We start from the raw sequence: 19,976 nt of genomic DNA on the forward strand, positions 1-19,976 counted from the left end.
TGATAGTGCGACAGGGTTCAAGAGTGATATTAATAAACTAATCTCAGCTTAGAGACTGCCCTCAAGATTCTTATATACCTCAAGATTCTTATATAAAAACAGGAAGTTGGGCTTGGTCTTGAGGGCAGTCTCAGCTAAGATTGTAGATGTATACGTTTTTACAATAAAATACCAGATAATATTTTTGTCAGAGAACAAATTTAAAGCTCACGTGAAGCTTACTTTATGTAAAAAAGCCTATTATAAGCCTATTTATCCATGATAATTACGTTGAGTAAATGATTCTGATTAGTTTATCAATACCACCCCTAAAGTGGGTACATGATATTGCTTATGTCTGTACCCGAGTAAATCTGAACAACGCCATCTTAATGACGAGGAGGATATGGAGAGGGAGCGGAGGGCCCTGGCTGTTCGCTGCAACATGCTCGCGAGACGTTTCTGTAGGTGTACGGAGGACGTCAAAGTAGCATTGTTTAAGGCTTATTGCCAAACTTTTTATACATGTCAACTTTGGGTGAAATACACCAAACGCTTCTTTAATGTACTACGAGTACAATACAATGACGCTTTCCGTATACTGATGAAACTGCCTCGGTTCTGTAGTGCGAAATGCATGTTCGCGGAGGCCGGGGTCCCCGACTTTTTCGCAATCCTGCGATCACGGGCGGCTTCGTTTTGGGAGAGACTCCGCGCTAGTGACAATGCAATTTTGCAAAACAACGTCGATGACATTGACAATGGTTTTTTCCATCACTGGGCTGCCTTGCACCGCGCTGAGAACGGTAAACTTATATAAGTGTGGGATATTTTAGTGTGTTGTGTTGTATACAATTTTACTATTTTATTTTTACATTTTTTATGTTTACCTTTTACACATTTATATATTTTTTTTTATTTTAGTCTTAGTTTAGTTTTTATCTGTATGGGTACCTGTGACTTGAAATAAATATATTATTATTATTTATTGTTTTTGGGGAACGTAACCTGGAGAGTCCATCTTTGCAAATCGTTCGTCGTTCGTGACGCTAATGAAGATTGTACAAAACAACCTCTTCATTCATTACTGTCTACTAACGACCGTGTAGGATGCAAAGCCTGCGATGAAGAGATAGAAAAAAGAATAGACGGCTTCCAATTATTTACAGGCAAACTATGAGAACTAATTTCAATTGTGCAAGCTGTATGAACATAGATAAATCGCTTATCTTTTCGCTCTATCACGATTTAAGTCTCAATGTAGCGGGTTTGACTATTGTGCTTTTGTTTATAATAGGCTTCTGTGGTCCAGTGGTGCGTAGGGAATGCAATCCCGACTCTAGATCGCAAATTCGAGATCCCTCGAGATTAGAAATATCAATCTCGCGAGATCCCGAAATTTTCGGGATCTCGTCAAGTTCATAAAAAAAATTAAAGTTAGGATGGTTGAAATGATGGAAACTGCTTATTTGTGATATTTTATTTTAGATTAATTAAAACGAAATAATTAAGGTTTCTTTGTAAATCAACATAATCAATAAAAATCAAACAAAAAGTATAACTCAAGGAGATTCGCCCAATCCCGTCAATCTCGAATGGGACCTCGTCATAAGTATTGTGCTTCAGGGTTGATCCCGAAAAATTAGACGAGGTCTCGCGAGATTCGTGCTTCGTAAGGCACGTTGAGCCGTTGGTCCCGGTTACTACTTACTGATGTAAATAGGTAAGTCGTCGTTATGAGAGTCATGTCAGGGGCCTTTGGCGGCTCAATAATAACCCTGGATTGATGGGGTTGGTCATCGACCTCAAAACCCACACGATAGAAGATATCGATATAAGGTCCGGTAGATAGATGTATATCGGTATAAGGTCCGGTGAATTGCACATTGGTGGATTCGAGCCGGTGGCGAATGGAGTTCGGGTCACCAACTCTGTAATCGCATGAATGAGCCGATCGGGCAGGCCAAATGCCCCGCGCGCCGCTCCCCGCCACTCGTTTTGTGAATGAAGCCCCCACTAGGCGCGTGCCGCCTTCTCGCCGCTCACGCTCAGTCGCGTCAAGTAGCGCGCCAGCACGCGAGCGCACGTTCCAATTTCAAGTTTTGACGTTTCGAAATTTGAAAATCGTGCGCGTTGTCGTGTTAACGTTGCCGGTATCAGACACTGAAGTGATTGAACACCAGTTTCTATTGTAAAACAAAATTTGAAGTGAGTTCTAAGACATTGGACTGCTAGAAAACCTGCCTTTGGGAAAGCCGTCGTTGTCGGACTCTTGACGTTGTTGGACTGACTTACGGTAAGCGATTTATTCTGTTTTTTTTTTCTTTTTTACTGAAATAACGAGGCCTAGGCCATCTAGGTGAAGTGTCACGTAGGCTAGGCATGTATTGAACGAAAAATACGGCAGTGGGTTGACTTGTAGGTGGGAGCCCACGTAATATAAATGTGGTAGGTGTAGCCCGCCAGTAAGTCTTCTTCAATAACTAGCACAATTTGTTTGGCAATAGGTACTCATTGTAGGTGATTAGCTGCCACTTTCACTGTAACTTAAAGATATTAAACTTGTGGAACTGATAATATTCTAACGCTCAACTTTCTTTTATTGCCGGCTTACAACTGTAATTTGCGGCTAGAATTTCTTATAAGAGATGTGTAATTAATGCGTATATTTATGTTAAAAACTGCGTTAATACTGTAGTAAGAAGTAATGAGAAAGAGAACGACTAGACAGATGTATTTTTTTTTTCATTAAAATGGTCAGTTCTAGGCGCCATTCACAATAGCACCTCGGAGGAGGCGCTAAGCGGCGTCTACCTGGGATTGTATCTTGCGATTTTTTTCCTTATAAAATGTGTCGCATTTAAAATGAAGTCCCATTTTGTTTGTTTTACGATATTGATCTGGGCACTTTATTTTACACGTTACTAAAGTTAGTTTAATAGGCTCGACTAAAGCTACTTAAAAAAATACCTACTGAAGAGGCCGCTTCAGATGGACTATTTAATTATTACATTTCATTTACTGCTAATAAAATATTGCTGCACATCTGTTACAACCAATTTCTTCAATCAACCATTTGGTATTTCAAAAAGCTCTTCTGTACCAGTCACCAGCTAACAACTAACCCTTGCAAGTCGTGAGAAGGGTGCGCATGCTTTGGGTTAGTTAGTTCCTTAATTCTCTCATGGTAAGGGGCCAATGAAACAACCATCCATTACAGACTAGCATCGGATATTAAACTGACACGCCCAGGGACACTCCCTATCATCCCATTACGTTGATGTTACAAGTACTCTAGCTGATAGCTATAGCTTTGCTGCAAAAAGAAAGTGGACTTCATTTAATTACTGAGCAATATACTAATTAAGGCACGAAGTTCAGAGACACTGAAGCACCTGGGGAAATTAATAAATGAAGTGTACACGAGGCCATATCGTAAAATTGATCATTTCATGATGTGTTCGACCATTTCATGAAATGGTCATGTTTCATGAAATGGCCAACTTAAGTTGACCATATCGTTGAAACGTCAACGTTTAATGATATATCAATAAACGTTTGGCCATATCGTTAATATAGGCGGTGTCCATGCTATGTGGTGTAATAAAAATGCGAATAGTCGATTCATTTCTTAGGCTCAAAATTATGTACCTATTCGATATGGAAAATGTACAATCACATTGATTCATCGATTATAATACCAATCAAGTTTTAAACATAATCGACACCAGCGCCACTATTGGTGGATAATGTTACTAATTTTACGTTATATTGCCAACGTTTGACCATATCATGAAGTAATCATGCATTTAGTTTCTCATATCATTAAACGTTTACATATACATTATACACAGAGACACGTCCATCGCAAGATGAACTAAATACGCAAACCTCACCGAGTTTTCTGTTAGACCAACGTGATAGGTGAGCCGTATCGCCGTCTATAATGGTCGAGCCAACTGTGTTAGTGAAAACTGCACTTAAGATAAATTAATAACTCATTGGTGGAAGTCCGGTACCGGTATTAATTAATGAAGTGCACATATCTTCTATATAATATACACGTAATGTGTCCGAAACGTGATATGGTCACAATATGTCTTTTAAGGTCGCAGTGGCCTATTGGACTGTTTCAGCGCGAGCCATTTTACGAAATTAATCCGAATCGTGATATAAAACTACATCAAAGACATTAGTATTATCAAACCTTTAAGTAAGTAAAATTAAATGCTATAACTTCAACTTCATAGTCGTTACATGAGTCATGTCGATCCTTTGGTGACTCAATAATAACCCTGATGCCAGGGTTGATGAGGATGGTCATCCACCTCACAACCCACACGATAGAAGAAGACCATTCAAAGAAGAGGTGGTAGAAAACTCCAAAGAAAAAACAAACGAAAAAGCCACACACATTGGGTTGGACCCACAAGATAATATAATAAAAATGGACAATAGTTATGAAACAGCTATCCATAAACGGCCTCCGGCGGCGGACGGCGGTCGGCGGAAATTAAACCGACACGCCCTCATTTCGCGACGCCTGCGCCTCTGCTTTATCCCTGTAATTGCATTTTATTTTTATTCCACATTCCATAATTCACAGTTTTCTGCGGTGTAAAAACTTCGCTGCTTTGTGTACTCTTCTGTGGGTTGTAAGGTCAATGATCGACAGTATCAACTCTGGTGTCAGGGTTTTATTGAGCCGTTAAAGGCCCTTAATATGGCACAGGCTATAGCCTACCAAATTTCGCTAATACATCTTGATGCTTTGATTCAACTGTTTGCTACAATTTTCTTAAAATTTTGCCTATCCGTTGCAGTCTGCGTAACTTTTTTGTTTTTATTTCTTCACCGGAAAAGAGAAACTGCTTATTGAGTAACAGGATCCCTTAACACATATCATATTTTTAACTAATTCCAACTACCACTGCTACTATTTAATTGAAGTAAATTGTTTAATGATAGAAATTCTCATCGTTAGCAGTGCCCGGAGGGACCGTAAAAACTCAATGGCGGCTAAAAAACACCAATACGGGCCTTATGGCATATTGTTTTCAAGTGCAACAAGAATCATTAATTCATTAGCGGAATCTTCGCGGAACTTTGCAGCTGGTTAAATTCCAAGTTTTTGCTTCCAAAGATTTCGCTGAACTTTGCACTGGTATTGTGATTGCCAACTTCTCACGATGTTTCGTCGGGAATTAAAACTGTCATTAGTCAACTAGTGTTGCGGCAAGTGAAAGAAACCATCGGACTGTTTCTCACGATCTAAGCTTAGACACAGCGACTTCGCTAAGTCTCAAGAGATTATTAATTACCTCAACGCTAAGACTAGATTACGAGGTTTCCACTCCAATCAGATATACTGTAACCATAATCTAATTTCCCATTTCCCTAAATCTTGGCACATCACGCGATCCGATAATGCTTTTGAATGATGATGGTGTAATTTTTATTTCAATTGGATGCACTCGTTAAACCAAATTACTCCTTGACACGTCGTAAAGACATTAACATCACACCAAGAGCGGAGGTATTGTTGGTGAGTGAAAAACATTGAGAGGAAACGATAAATTATGTTCGAAGTTTATACGATCGGCCGGTAATGGGCTGTTCTCTCGCGAACGCTGCTGCGTACACGAACCCTCTTTAAGATATTTATTTGAACTTGGTATTCATTAATTTAACAGCATTCATTCATTCAAATAAATTGTGAGCCCTTTGTTTTGCTCTTTCATACTGTTTTAAGCTTTAGAACTTATGATCCTGGACTCATCTAGATTTTACGTAATGTAGAGTAATACATTGTATTTGTCAGTTCATTAATAAATAATGATTCTAATATCTTTTGATTTAAAGTACCAACTCGCGTGGCGATGGGGTAAGGACCTGTCGCCAAAAGATTCATCAGATACATCATAGAACTTAGTATCAAAAGTAGCTGTTAGTTGTCATTCATATTACTTGTCCTATTAGTTAGGACAGTTCTGTTTACGTATATATACTACCAACTGTAAACTAAGGAACGCAATCATAACGATGTCAACCGGAAACGTTAAAACCGGAACAAAGGTTTGGTTGACTTTAAGCTTTTATTAATATTTGTCCCTTCCGGAACAACCCTCGGAGGGTAAAACTCACTCAAGCAAAAACGGAAGTGGCATACGTCCGCCATACCTTGCTTCCATAATTGGCGGCACGGGCTGTACTTCCGGTTTCTTTAAGGGGCTCTAATAATAGTTAGAAACAGTTTCTTTCACTAAGCGTTAACTACAGTCTACACCTATAAATATAAACAATAGTAGAAATATTCCCACGAAGTAAGAAAAGGTGTCTGTAGACCGTATTTAGTATCTGAGAACATAAAGGAGTGCCTTGTGCGAAATGTTGATGACCATTTTATAGCTACGAGAATACTGAAGCTTGCAGTAATTGCTTTGCTTGTAGGCCTGATATTTATTTAGATAATGCATGTACTAACGCCGGTGGCCTTTCCTTTACGACGTATTTACCTGCTAATAAATCAAGCCTTTATGTCAAGAACGTCAAATAGAAATTCTTAGTCAATGTCTCAGTGACCTGGAATGTCTAAACTGTAGAAATCCCCACATACTTATGTATGTCCTATTTTCATTTCACTACAATGTCACATTCCAACATGCCAAGTCTTTAAATAAACTTGAATTTTGCGTCATTAAAGGAAGAGCGTTTACGATATCGTTAAATGTATTTTATATGCACATGAATAGTTTCCATTACGAAATGTTGCTGCCTTGAAACAAAAACGTGCAGTGACTACAAGTGCATGCATAAGTCCTTTGCAAGGGCTCATGAGGTTTTATCGCCTCGTGTTCCATAGATGAACTGGATCCTAGCACCAAGGACGACTGCTAATAATCCAGGCAACAGAATCACGTACCAAACAAATCGCTCCCATATCGGCTCTAAGGACGTGACACAATTTTGCTGAGTAAATTATTCTCAAGACCTTTTTCTCATGTCCATAAAAAGATTAGTGAGGGGTAGAGGTGCTAATGCATGTGTGTACGCACATCCGGTCGGACGGGGTCCGTTAATTGGTCCGCGTAAAAGGGATATCGTGTAGCGGTCACCCCACTCCCCTTGCCTCTTTGGCGTCTTTGGCCCTGCTTCCTGTGACATCGGGCAGGTCGAAATCGTGACGTTCGGCCACATTAAACAAAATGCACCTTAAAAGGTGAGTTGTCCAATTAACCGACAGGACATCACCGCCCGCTGTGTTTTGTCTTCGATCGATAGTCACGATTCTTTATGAGCTCGTATTTGGAATCTCTATACGGACAGGGTCGGTCCCATTGATATATTTTAAAACATGATTAGCTTGACGTTTTTCCATTTCAAACATGGTGTAATGATTTGCAATTAACATAAAACGTGTTTTTTTGAACGTTTTTGCAACGTTCGTTTATGGAGACTTTTTTCTTGGCTAATGTAGAGACTTCAATTATCTTTACGATGATTATCCTTTTTTGTATGTTTTGTGATGTGCCCACCTACATACTATTAAATTGTATAAAAAGTAAAGTATCCATATAAGTACGTACAATTAGCTTTTTCAATTAATAATATCAGTAGCGATTTAAAATGAGGTTTCCCACGAATGCAATTTATATTTATTTTGTTACATCCGTAATCATAAAGCGTGGCCCCACACATCTTCCTTACGATTTGTAACTTGAACAGATTGCCATGTTCCCATGACGGGGTTCTGGACTGTGACCAGTAAGTAGCATCATCATTCATGCTCGTGGGCAACCTAGCATGGAACACTAAACTACGCATTATACCATTCTCGCCAGTTCTTTGAATGAAGGCGATCTTATATGTGAATGTGCGCATGCGCAAACACACGTGAATGGGTGTGTAATATTGCGGGGCCACTTTGTAAACAACATTGTATCCTCCTTTGCAATTTTCCTCCATTCGAGGGTTGCTAAATTATATTTCAAGGAAAATATTTAGCAGATATTCCTGACTCGAGTGGTACCCAAAGGTGCCGTCCGCGGAACTGAACAATAGGAGCTTTCCTAGAAATTTTGAATGGATATGTTAGGTGTTATGAATGAAGAGGCCGTACGCACGAAACAATAGGTGTTAACTCGCGCATTTAGTAGCGGTTTGAAAGAGGATGTGGACTGATTACTGACTAGGCTCATGTATGCTTCTGTTTACGAAGCTTGGCTGTCAATTTCTGCTTTCTTATGTTGGCCAGCCTTGGGTAAAATTCGAGGAAATATAATCAGCCACACTTTGTTTGCTTCAGCAATTTGCAATTAATGTATCTGATGATTAGTCCCTGGGTCTGGCGTGTTCGTGTTTATCTTTGCCGTCGATTGTAAACACACTCGTGTATAAACTGCATATTATGAAGCAGACTGTTTTTGTTAACCAATGAGTATTGTTATAATTCTTCGCTCGTACGTTAGATCTACGCAGTATTAGCTGATAACATTCCATAGATTTTATTGGAAAAACACTTCCATATCTCCGAAGGGAATATTATTATAATATTCTAGTGAGATTGCGGTCAAAGCATCTTCGCTTACCATTAAGTGTAATGGTAAGCCAAGATGTACCCTAAGGTGATGCACGCTTCTCTAGTAAATGCCTATTCCCTTTAGTTTTGAAGATTCCAAGATTGTAATTAGGGTGAATCAGACGGCGGCAGGTCATTTCATTCCTTTGCTTTTAATTATTGTTTTAATCGAATTGAATAACGCGATGACAGCGTTTAATGTTTCAATTTCAATTTTTCAAATTTTCAGAGAGTAGTTTAGTTAGCCAGTGCGTCAGATTATGGTGGAAACTCGCATGATTTATTTATTACGAGTGGAGAGTGCCCCGGTTCCGGTCGTGGCTGCGTGTGCGCAGGAAACCCGCAGGATATATCAGATTAGAATCGCGAGCCGATGGACGGTGGACCACTTGCGCTATGTCGAGCGCAGTTCCATATCCGCTTATCAAAGTCACTGGAAATGATGCACGATTGGAAAATTTACTGCTGGCCGGAATGATAAGTACAATTAAGATCCCTCATTAGATTTACACTAGTGTATTTGTGGCTATTGTGCAGACAGAAATGCGATTTTACACATGAACTCACGACTATATCCTACATACTACATACATCCAATATCTATATAATACATCCATCGCAAGATGAACTAAGTACTCTACTACATCTGATCGAGCTTTCAATTTTACGATCGGTTTTTTTATTACAAAAATGACAGATATCGCATGCTCATTGTCGACCAAAATCTTAGCCACAGAAACGCTGTTTGAATCATCTGATAAAGATGTGGCCTGAGACGCGTTGCGTTATCAGCCTGCGATGCCCTAAGCAGGGTTCACGAAGTGATTTTTGTGATATGTCCCCACCGGGATTCTAACCCGAAACCTCCGGATCGTAGGGCCAACGCTCATTGAACCACGGAGGCCGTTAAATATGTGATGACTAGGTACTTTTTGGGTGCAGAGTTTCACTTTATTCTTTTGGGTGCAGAGTTTCACTTTATTCCTAGGTCTACTAGGAGAACATTCATGAAACAAATAAAAGAGAAGGTGCAGGTCGTGTCGTATCAGGAGGTGAAGGATTTGGCGGGAAGAAGAGAGGAATAGCGATTACTCCACCGACAAGAGCGCAGCTCTTAAATAAAGAGAGAGAGAGACTTTATTCTTGGTGATATTGCTAAATGGGCGATTTATTTTCGATGTTTTTCGCTGACCGACGGACGGAAGTCATTATGCGTTTTCCGTCGCGCAACGTACTCCTCTGTAAAAATATATTCATTAAATCAACGATCAAGAGTTCACTTGTTGAGGTTTCCAGACGATATCTTTGTTCGTATGTTTTAATGAGGGACTTTCCAGAAACAATATAGATGGCGCTGCTCAGATTTTTAACGTGATAATTATCTATTTTCTCATTGTTCGGGTACATAATTATACAAAAATATAATGTAATGGAGGAGCTCGGTGGCGCAGCGGTAAACGCGCTCGGTTTGCGATTGTTGAAGTAAAGCAACTTTCGCAGAGGCCGGTCATAGGATGGGTGACCACAAAAAAAAAAAGTTTTCATCTCGATCTCCTCCGTGCTTCGGAAGGCACGTTAAGCCGTTGGTCCCGGCTGCATTAGCAGTCGTTAATAACCACCAATCCGCACTGGGCCCGCGTGGTGGTTTAAGGCCCGATCTCCCTATCCATCTATAGGGAAGGCCCGTGCCCCAGCAGTGGGGACGTTAATGGGCAGGTTTTTTTTTTTTTTAATTAAGATGGGTTTGCTCTTGACTTCGTTCTTCTACAAGAAGAAGAGATCGACGTTGGAACGAGCTTACCCAGAAAATGCCTGATGATGATGAAATGGTGATGATGATAATGTAATGGCAGAGGCATGTATAAAAATAATTGTTGCTTAATATTTGGATCAGATACGTACCTATATAATTATGTTGCTACCTACATTGCTTCTTTTTATTTTGATCAGAATATTAATGGGTCATCATTTATACCCAAAAACAAAATAAAAGATGCATTATGTCTGTTATCCATGAAATTAGAAGGTTAAACGACGACAAAACTGTACAGCGCCATCTACAGTTTTTTTGGGGAACGTAGCCTGAAAAGTACCTCATTGTAGATTTTTTAAAGTCTCTGAAGTTTCATTCCAACATACCTAAAGACGAATTGTGTTTGTAATTTAATATGTAATGTAGTATTACTTATGTCATCATCATCATCTCTCTAGCATTATCCCGTTTTTCACAGAATCCGCTTACCTAACCTGAAAATTTGACAAGTCCGGTTTTTACAGAAGCGACTGCTTGTCTGACCTTCCCACCGGCGAAGGGATAACCAGCCCAGTACAGGTTAGGTCACATACCTTATTGTAAAAATACGTGTTGATAAGGAATTTCTTACGCCTCTTCACCTCAGTCATATTACGACATGGTGGTAGATATTTTGAATCATTGTAGAATAGAAGAAAGTTTAGTTACTAAACTAAATAGAATCTCGATTTTCAATAAGAGTCTCTGATGATCCTACATTGAAAATGAATGACTTTAGAATTTTTTTTATTGCTCACCACTTATCACGTTGGTCTAATAGAACGCTCGGTGAGGTGTGGGTACTTAGTTAATCTTGCGGTGGATGTACCTCTGACTACCCCAGTGGGGATATAGTCGGGAGTTTATGTTTTTTTTTTTAATAGAGCTAAGTAGAATAGTTCTTTGATCTCAGTTTCTGCTGTCAGTCCTCGTGTCAATGGTCCGTGCGGCGACAACGCATCGCTGGCGGCCCCTTGCAACACGCGCGGGGGCATGCGACAAATATTGACATGACAAATGTTTAGAGTGCACCATAGTGCCGTCTCCATGTAGGTGGTGCGGTGGCGTGCTTAGATAAAAGCTGTACAGGCCATACAACTACACTGTTTGCATAAAAAACAAATCATGTTTGCTTACTTTATGTCCTACGGATTGCTGGCACGGATCACTAGCTCGCTCGGAGATGCGTCCCCACGTTTTATTTGCATTGGTTTATGGTTATGTATTTGGTGTTGGCAAATAAATGTAGTTATGCAGCGATTGCGTGAGTTATTGCTTAGTCGAATTGTTTTTGAAATAGAAGATGTAATTAAATTAAAAAGAAGCAACAACAATGTAATGTGAAACGAAAAACAATAGCCAATTTATTAAATGAATACCTATATTAGTATCTGAGTTCATTTGCCAAAACGTCTAGCATCCGTAAACAAGCCGCTGTCAAGGCCGCGCATGTTTACGCTTCTAATAGCGCTATAGTACCCAAACAATTGGACGCATTGGTATCATGGCGTCAGCGCTGGCAGTGGCGACTGCCCCGCCGAGTAGATTACCGATAGTTTAGTAAACCTTTGGTTACTCGCTTGTTGCAAATCGCCAACGGAAACGAGTGCCAGTAACGAGCTTCGGATGTCGCTCACCTATTGTGCCGAGCTAATAGATATCGACTTCCTTAGTTCACTTATTGGTGGCAACATCAAGCTATAATGAGGCATTGTTTCTGCACGTCAGGAAGTCTCCACATTTATTCTGTTTCTAGAACACAGATCCGCAAATAGGGCCGATAGTTGATATGATATCGCGCAGTGCAACATGTAGATATTTACGAATCCAGGTCAACGGTCGCACACGGATCTGCAAGGCAGTTCAACCGACACGAAATGATAATGGTTCTGGCATTTACACCATACTGTTACAAGAATTGGAAATCGTGCTTACAGTTTTATTTTTGGAACGCTATGCAGCGTAGTCAATCATAGATCACGAATTTACCGACGGCTTATGGCCGCTTCCGTTTGTTACCGTTTCCAACCAATAGCGAACAAGCCACAAGACTTATGGCGTAGATTTTTTTGTCGAAAAGTTGTTTCCCAATGAGATCTCTTGTGCTGATCGTTATAAAGATTCGAATTGGTTATTTGTTCTGGAGAATGGTCAAGCTACGTCCGGAGTATCCGGAGCGTTTCGACTGTCTTCCGCACGTTCCGCACTCTGCCTGGGAACTTGGTTTTACGCATTATTAATGAGACAAGTCTTTTAAGGCGTTCGACGCGGGTTATCAGACGGATAGCTATTTTTAATTTATTTTGAACTTCCGAGGTCAGTGCAGCAGGATTCGTCAGGTCAAGTTAGAGTTCATATCATGTTCCGACAAACTGTGAATGACATACTTACATTCAAGAACAGTCAATAAGTTCATCTTTCATAATTAATAAATGATTTTGACTTTGATAATTGGTTGAATACTTTGTTAGAGTACTATGCGGAAGCCTGCATCAGCCCGCTTTAAAATGGCGTGCTGAACTATGCTTCGTAAAACCCCCAATTAATTCTACTTTAGTGTGCAGTAAAGGAGCGTATAGCATGTTAGACTTTTAAAACATTTTTATTCGGAGGTTACCTTTTGAGACAAAAATAGCATTGTCCGTTTCGGTTGGCACAAAAAATGTGGCTCAGGGTTACCTTGTTTAGAAATAGAGACAAATAGTCCAGTGATCAAATAAAAGGAGTACGCCAGATGTTGCTGTGGCGTTATTAGCCGTAATCCCGGAGAAACATGCGTTGGCACGTAGACATAAGTGGGTTACCATGTCACTACTCAAGGTCGGAAGTTTACCTGTGATTTACATAACCTAAGTTGACAGAAGTTATGGTTTAGCTTAGGAGTGGAGATGTCACATGACATAAGCTCACGACTATATCCCAATGGGGTAGTCAGAGGTACATTCATCGCAAGATGAACTATGTACCCGCACCTCACCGACCCTTCTATTAGACCAAAGTATTAGATAATGAACCATATCGCTGTCTATAATGGTAGTGGTGGAGATGATATGGTTACATCATTACGTAACAGAAGACCTAGGAGGGCTTGATAGCGATATTAATTATGAGGTTGAAATAAAAATTACAACTGAAGTATACTCATACATCATTAAAATTTCAATAAACCACAGCACTTGGCTGGGAACGTTCAAGAATGTATCAAACGACGCCATATTTTTAATAATAGGTATGTTAGTGGGAAAAGATATGTCATATTATAATATTTATAATGGAATTACAATTCCAGTTTCAACATTAGCGTCCTTGGCGAAGCTAGACTGGTTTCACTTCCTGCTACAAGCATTGTATACACGGGGCACGTCACTCATTCAGAATCAATCAAAGGATCAAGAATGAGATGTTTACCGCGCACCTACCAAGCACAAGTACACAATATAATTAATGTGCTAGTACAGGCGTTTCCTGTTATAAAAGCTGATAGGTATGGAATATGGATAGCTGCGCGATATGCGTAAAACGTGATCAAAGAAGATTAACAAGCCGCTGTTGATTGATATTGTGACGTGGAAATTGGATTTCGCTTTTACAATATTCGTAGTTCTTATATTATTGACTAAACATTTTCTGACTGAGACAGTTTTGATCTTATAGAAAAGAAATTTTCATCTTGACACTTCAGAAAAGTTCTGAACTTTTTTCGAAAGGATAGTTCTATACTTACCAAAAGTAGTGAAGTCACGGGAAGGGATATAGGGCCGGCCTGCCAAGGCCAGCGGGTTCGTTAGGGCCATTCATGGATGCCTGCGTCCCTCCACCCGCTTCTGCCCAGGCGCAGGCGTCCCGTCGCGACAGGATACCTCGCCGCGGTACCGCGCAGTGCTATGTTATCCGATTGATCCAAAGAATCGATCTCCCGGCAAAAAGATATCACGGGCAATCGTAATTCACCGGATGCACTAACGAGTGTAATTTTTTAAGACTTGCCATACAGCATTAGTTTGTTTTTATTGAAGTCTGCCTTTCCGGCATCGCTTAAAGGCATGTCCTTAAGGCGTAAATAGTCATTTCGACGTAAGTTAATAAACCGTTTTATTCCTCCCTAGTAAAAAGGCAATGAATGTGTGGACGGAATGACATGTCGCTGGAAGCTTAGCTAGCTGTTTGAATAGACTTTAATAAACAGGAGATGAGGCTTTTGATGTGAATAGAAACCACGGTGGATTCAAAGAACTCGCCTGGAAATGTTTGAATATCGCAATTTCATGTAGGATGCGACTCCGCTATAGAGTAGGTATCGTCTGTGGTTTGGTTGAAGATTTTTACGAGCATTGCATTCCTCGGACTGCCCACTGCAATGAAATATTAATGAGCAACCTCTGCATGCTCAACTGTTTGTTAATTTCCGAAATGATCGAAGGATAATGTCTTCATTCATACGATAATGGATCTTATGTTGAGGCAGTTGGTAATAAATCAAATTGATGAATTTGGGCCAGAATAGTGGCAGTTTACTTCGGACGTGCATTGTGGCCAATTCGTCATGATTTGCGTATGTAAATCAATGGAGTTTGGTTGTGGGGGCGTAACGGTGTTTTTGTCGGTCTAAGGCAGGAAAGCGGATGCTATAAACACACTTTCAGTCATGTAACAGCTAGTGTATGTATAGTTTTCAAATTGATTATGATTAATGAGAGTTTCTTGGGATTTATTGCGTAGTAGGAATAAGAAATTGCTCTGGCACTAGATTGGTCGCTCCCCTTCGTACATGCTCTTACATTTATTTGTGGGATTATCAACCCTCGCGTTGGCACCGTTGGAGTAATAAAACCGCAATGTCATCAATTTTGTCTTCTGTTTATTGCAAAGAGCCTTTTTTTGTTGGAATTTCAATTGGGTTAACATTCAGAGAGAATGAGTTAAAATAGTATTTTTATGATAATTTTATTATATATTCCACTGTTTGTACGTCTACTCTCGGAGCGAGTGTGTATTCTATACACTTCTGGCTGCCTCTTTGGGAGTGGAGGAATGATGTTGGAATGCATAGAATGTTTCGGTGTCGCGTCGGTATTTATACTTACTTAATTACTTAATTTGGATACTCTACGCTTCCTACTTACAAGGAATAAATTATATTTATAGTGATTAATTTGAATAGTTAGATACTTATTAGCATAATTCATATGAATAATTACATTGAATTTTTTTCGTAGATCCTTCATGAAGCTTAAACTTAGGTTAGCGTTCATAGTAGAGGCCCTCACAGGTTTTGTAAGTTGACCATTGTAATTTTAACAATTTACCAATTCTGTGCCTCCAAATTGTATGCTGAAGCAACTATAAAATACCTAAATCTACAAAATGAAGCGAGGAACTGACGTCATCGACCACCGCCACCAACTTAGGCAATGCAAATGATACGCTGCAACTAATATGGTGCGGTACGGTGAAAGTAACAGTTCTGAGCGGTCGACGTCCTATTTTCTATCGCCATGTAGAATATTGCTCATACCTTCGTTCCACCTGTGAATGACACCTCAATAGCAAGGACTGAGGAGAGTTGCAAATTACAAATTTCTTTTCACAAAGGTTCATATTTGCATTCGTTTTTTGTACCAACTCAAGTACTGTTTTTAATAGTGAAATTTTAGCTGCTGAGAAGTTAGTCTCAACAGACTAGATGTTGTTTTTTATGATGAATGTTGAATTGGCTTACTCATTAGTGCTCTTTTACATGCATAGGTAAACTCACACCTATTTCCCACCGGGGTAAGCAGAGACTATGGAATTCCATTTGCTTCGATCCTGACACACTTCTCTTGCTTCCTCCATATTCATCAATCGATTCATACACGCACTCTGTTCTAGTACTCTTTTACTTTAATTATGTCTTAACTAAAAGTTATAATGTGCATAGTTGTAAGTGATCTATTAAATAAATCCACTAAATAGTAAGGAAAACTGTTTTGTGCTTTTATCAAAGGACCATATCAATCATGTCTCGCGATCGACTACTAAATACTTTCACAACACCATGGACACTCCTTACAAAAATCTTCTTAACGTGTGCCACCTAACGCGTAAGTGCGAGCGAGACGGACTCTGTCTCCCTTACTCCTTAGCGACTCACAGTCATTCAAGATTAAAGTAAGACCTAGAGGGGGTGAGGTATGCGCCCGATAAGAATTGGTGCGGGGCGGAAAGTTACCGTACTCTCCTTACGTTGTTCTTTATTCTATGCTTTGGTTCACGTGTTTATCTTAAGACACAAATACTATTAAGTACGCATGATTCGTCATGAGGAACAGCTTTGGGTCTGCCTACTTTTATGTCTATTAAATTGCAAATATCATCAATATTACATTTAATTAAGGCAACGAAATCGGCTTTATGAGAAAATCATAAGAAGCTTATGAATATTAAGTGGGTAGTTAGGAATTCTTAATCCCACATGAGGATGGTGGAGTCAATGTTGGATGGCGTATAGCCTGCATACTGAGGCGGTCACTTGACGTTAGCACTTCCGGACGTCCCCGCCTGACCGGCTTAACGCACTACGCTTACTCGTGATATGCCAACTACCGACCTCACATTCTTTACGTAAACGCGAAAATAACTGACATTCTGCCTGTCTCGTAACAGATTATAGACTTCCCGTCGCGCCTAGCCCTGCTGTTATGCAAGACGTTATAGCACCAGGTGTCCATAACTCTGAAGCTAACAAGAGTGTCGCTAAAGGGGCTCTGTCTCCCGCCCCCGGTGACGTCCCACGTCCGCCCTCGTATGTTGCCATGGACACCCTACGCACTGTTGCGCTTGCGCGTGAAGAGCTAACTGTGCTAGAACTGTTATTACTACAGCGTTATCGCCGCTCAGATTGTTAGGACCTGTTGCGCGGAACGTTGTCACACCCACTGCCAGATTTATCAATCACAAGGATCGATTGAATAGTATCAGTGTGTAAAATGAGCGTTGTGGGCGATCGGTCGTCGAACTGCGCGGGCGCAAGCTGCCGGTGGTGCGCTCTAATTCAATTTAACGACAATCCACTGCACACGGCCAATCTGCTCCGCTGTCACCGACATGTTACCCAACTGTTATTATATTACTTGCTTATTCAATAACTCGAGAGATTAACTCTCGAATATTATACCAGCTCTTAATTTCAAAATCCATATTGAGTAATGGTATTGTATTATTACGGACAACGTTGATTTAGGGTTCAATACTAAAAGTGTTTAAAAGGCAGACGTAAAGTATAAAATAAATGGTATTTAATGTCGAAAGTTCATACATCTTGGAATTTAAATTTATGTTTCGTGAGGCAAAGTAACACAATCGTAAATAATGATTAGCGAGGAGCCAGCAATCTTAAACGTTTGATTTACGAGATAATCAAATGCAGTGTGAAGTTGAATTTTTTCGTAGAGTAAGTACAGATCCAGATGTCTTTGCATCTTCTTTTGGGCCTGGCTAAGCTGCGACAAAAGAAGAAGAGAGGAAGAGGAGAGAGGATGCCTTTGCTCATCAGTAGGAAATGATAGGCTAGAGAGAAAAAGAAAAAGTAACTATTGTATGGGGCAATAATTTCGCCTCGGACCGGATCTGCAAGGATGTGCCGTGTCACCTTGAATGCCGGATGCCAGCGTTCTGACGAAGGAGCTATCGCCCGTCAATCGTGTGAGCGTCTCGCCATATATTATACGCGTCTGCCTGTTTGTCTTTGCGGCTGCGAGAGCCGTTTTTATTTTACGACCGACCACGTCCGCTCAGAGACCTCGTCCAAGGTCGACGTTTCTTATAGGCAATCAACTGGTGCATCGATCGGAATTATAAATCGACTGCCTGCTGCGACTGTATTTTATTGAGAACAAAAAGCCCACTGTTCATCTTATGGGGCGGTTCGTCCACCTCGCACAATCGGACCTTATAAAGAGGGTCTATTTTAAGGAAAGAGCGTGTCGTCTCCGAAGTCCGCAGCGGAAATGGATAGGACGTGGGCGACGCCTACGGTGCGCGTGAGTGGCCGCTCCCAAGTGACAAATTTCAAATAATTGTCTATTTATGACTGTTGGTCTCGGCAGTATAGTCAATGTGGTCCTGTGGTACACCAGCTTGTTTTTCAATCGGACACCGCCGGTTCGAACTCCGGTACTGGACTTGCACCAATGAGTTATTAAATCTTAAGTGCAGTTTTCTTTAAGACAGTTGGTTCGACCATTATAGACGGGGATACGGCTCACCGGCTATAACGTTGGTCTAACAGAAAGCTCGGTGAGATGTGCGCACTTAGTTCATCTTGCGACGCACTCCTCTGTCTACCCCAATTGGGATACAGTCGCGAGCTTAGGTGTGTCTCGGCAGTATAATGATTTCTTTTCTTGTTTGTTGCAGGTAATGTAGCTGGTAATCGACACAACCAGCCAACCAGCTCAAGGTTACATAACTTATCAGTCTTGTAAGGATGTTTTGAATAATTATAATTACTAGGTTGGCGCTTGCAAGCTTCCTAATTCAGCTGTGGAATTATGACAGCCTACTTGGATACTGTTTCTGACATATCGAAGGTTAATGCGATAGTGTCACTTTTGTCACTAACTGTCTAATGGCTCAATAAGCGGTCATTGTGTCCACTCGCTTAGTAGGCACGTCAGCGCAACTTGTAACACCACGACCTATTTCCGCATCCGCTCTAGTAGTGTCCACTGCAATTTAATCATCTCCACAAGTGACAAGATGTATTAGGGCAGTTTTACGATCAACGTTATCAATAACTCTATTATGGTCTCTTTTATCTCTGGTTTTATGGTCGAGAATTGTTTGTGGTGTTAGGTGAATGGTTCCCTTTGATGTAGAACGGGAATATCGACAAAGACGGACGTCCGGTGCCGGTCAGGATTTGTTTCACACGAGCACTCGTCTCGCTCGAATTTAAAAGACATTGTTCAGTAAAACACTACCTTATGTTGCAATATTATAAATCCCACATTCATCAATCAGGTTTACGCGTAATCCTGTCAGCGATCTGAAACACGTCAGTTTCAATCTAAGATTTGTTCGTTGCGAGGTTCTTTGAATGCTTAGAATCTATTTACACCAAATAAAACTATGTTTACTTAAAAAATTAAGTCTTCCGGAACATGGCTCAGGATGTTGGAGGGTGATGGATGAACAAAAATCCTTCCGGTCCTTTTATATGGCGGATCACAGCGGCACACACGGCTCAAAGGGCCAGTTGCTTGTGTGTTTGCGCTTGCGCTTGTGTCAATATAATTTGTTATTAGGGTGAGTGATTTCAAATCTTGTGTAGTTTTTGCCGCGTCTGTTGTGCCGGTCTAACCTTATTACACGCTTATATCCGGTAATCATGCGCATTGATACGAAGTTAACAAAACATCTCTTTTCAAATAAAAATGTTAATCAGTTCTACTGTTACAATCACTTAAGTAAAACAATGGCAGGCATTCCATTTCTCACGAGCAGGATAACAGGTACGGGTAGTACCGTTGCGCTGGTATTTGGCGGTGAATGCGCGGGCGCAACTTTGCATACAATGCCCATACTGGTCGCTTGCGCAACTCGCGGTCATCGGGCCGGATGTGACGACGCCGTAGCGGCTGACAC

The 19,976-nt window shown here is 40.5% G+C and overlaps 1 protein-coding gene across 9 annotated transcripts in view; it reads left to right on the forward strand.

Annotated features, from left to right (window-relative positions):
• LOC126367741 (E3 ubiquitin-protein ligase HECW2) overlaps positions 1–19,976 on the forward strand; it is a 126,607-nt gene that overhangs the window by 8,600 nt on the left and 98,031 nt on the right. Inside the window, exon 1 of one of the 9 annotated variants that reach the window (XM_050011443.1) lies at positions 2,240–2,275. The exons of the other annotated variants lie outside the window; for them this stretch is intronic. The gene's annotated coding sequence lies outside the window, so the exon portion shown is untranslated. Of the gene's footprint in view, positions 1–2,239; positions 2,276–19,976 lie in introns of those variants that run through there. 9 annotated transcript variants of the gene reach the window in all.

The sequence above is a fragment of the Pectinophora gossypiella genome, chromosome 6 (assembly GCF_024362695.1).
Source record: "Pectinophora gossypiella chromosome 6, ilPecGoss1.1, whole genome shotgun sequence".
NCBI lineage: Eukaryota > Metazoa > Arthropoda > Insecta > Lepidoptera > Gelechiidae > Pectinophora > Pectinophora gossypiella.